We start from the raw sequence: 1,887 nt of genomic DNA, 5'->3' as shown, positions 1-1,887 counted from the left end.
ACCAGCTATAGATATTAATGAAGATTTTTTTTAATTAAAAATATACAAAAATCACAAAAACTAAATGTGAGTTCTGACTCATGTTTTCTAAATCCCTTTTATTGATCATACTGCATATCTAAATAAGGTGCAGGAGACAAAGTGTTTTAGTCAAGAGACAGAAACAAATCTTTTCTATCAACAAACCCAATTTTCAGTCCAATTATAATGTGTAAGATTGAGTAACATTTATTCACTGCTGAGAGGCAGGCAAGACAGTAATAAACATCAGGGGACGTGGAGAAGAAGGAAGAGCATTTAATCCAAGGAACAACTGAACTAGTTAAAACCCTCAGAAAGCCTATGGAAAATGCCAGGCACAGCAAGTTAGTCCCACCACTGTCAGAGGTATTTCAAAGTAAAGCGTTAAGCTGAGAGAGTTGGGGTTGTTCAGCCTGGAGAAGAGAAGGCTCCGGGAAGACCTTAAAGCAGCCTTCCAGTACTTCAACAGGAGCCTACAGGAGAGATGGGGAGGCACTCTTTATCAGGGAGTGTAGCAATAGGACGAGGGGTAATGGTTTTAAGCTGAAAGAGGGTAGATTTAGACTAGACATTAGGAAGAAAATTTTTACTGTGAGGGTGAGGCACTGGAGCAGGTTGCCCAGGGAAGCTGTGGATGCCCCATCCCTGGAGGTGTTCAAGGCCAGGTTGGATGAGGCTTTGAGCAACCTGGTATAGTGGAAGGATTGGAACTAGATGATCTTTGAGGCCCCTTCCAACCCAAACCATTCTATGATTCCATGATTCTAATACGTCATGGTATATGGCTGCAAGTTGCTGCAGCTTGCAACAGAGATAGCACATGGGGTACACCTCTCGCTGAGCCACTGCTTCTGCTCCACCTTTCATTCACTTGAAAATTAATTCCTTCACCAAGGATGGTCATGGAAAAAGCGTGTGAAACAAATCTACCAGATTTTGAATATTTGAGTAATGCTGAAACAACATTGTAGGATGTGGTTTTTTTCCTCTGAATCCCTGTGAGGTATCAACTTAAGCACTTGATAGTCATTTAAAAAAACATACGTAACCACATCTGTAGCAGCAGAGAAGTTTCCCAGTTGCAGAGAAGGAGCATTGTGACTAAAACACAAAGGCTTAGTTCTTAGTTAGATATTAAAGTATCCTGAATGTGCTTCCTAGCAGGGGGCTCATCTTGACAGAACAAGCTAGTAGAAAAATAAATGGAAATGGAGATGTTTGCTGGAAAGAAGGAACCCAGAAAGCAGTAATGTTAACAACAAGATGGTGAAAAGTGGATAAAGCCAAACGAAAAGTGCTTGAATATTGTGTGACATAAAAGCAATAAAGCAACAACACTTGGGGTTATTTTCCCAGAACCTGCCAAATCACATTAGAAACCTGCATGAAGCCTTAAAAATCAAACAGATAAAAGTTAAAATAATACCAGAATTAAGGTTATCTCTTAATTTTTGCCCTCTTTTTCCACATAAGACCCAAGGCCTTATTCAGTCCGTGCTATCCAAATTCTGTACTGGAAAAAATAGATTTTCTTCACAAAACCCACATGGCTATCACCCTTACTATTCCAGTGCTTCACAAACTTTCTGTTTAACATCACAAAACCTCTGAGAACAGAATTGCCATTACAGGTAATACTATCCTTCATTTAAAAAGATAAATTTCAGACACTACCACAGCACATAACTGTGTACCTGGGTACCACGACTGAAAAATCAGACACTTGAGAGGGCAAGAGTGACCCACACCTTTCCTGGCCCTTGGGGAACTCTGCAGCAGAGGGAATCATAGAATCATAGAATGGTTTGTGTTGAAAGGGACTATAAGGTCCATGTAGTTCCAAGCCCCCTGCTACGGGCAGGGACA

The sequence above is a fragment of the Pterocles gutturalis genome, unplaced genomic scaffold, assembly GCF_000699245.1.
Source record: "Pterocles gutturalis isolate BGI_N339 unplaced genomic scaffold, ASM69924v1 scaffold31349, whole genome shotgun sequence".
In the NCBI taxonomy this organism is placed as follows: Eukaryota; Metazoa; Chordata; class Aves; order Pterocliformes; family Pteroclidae; genus Pterocles; species Pterocles gutturalis.
Note: the sequence above shows the minus strand (reverse complement) of the source record.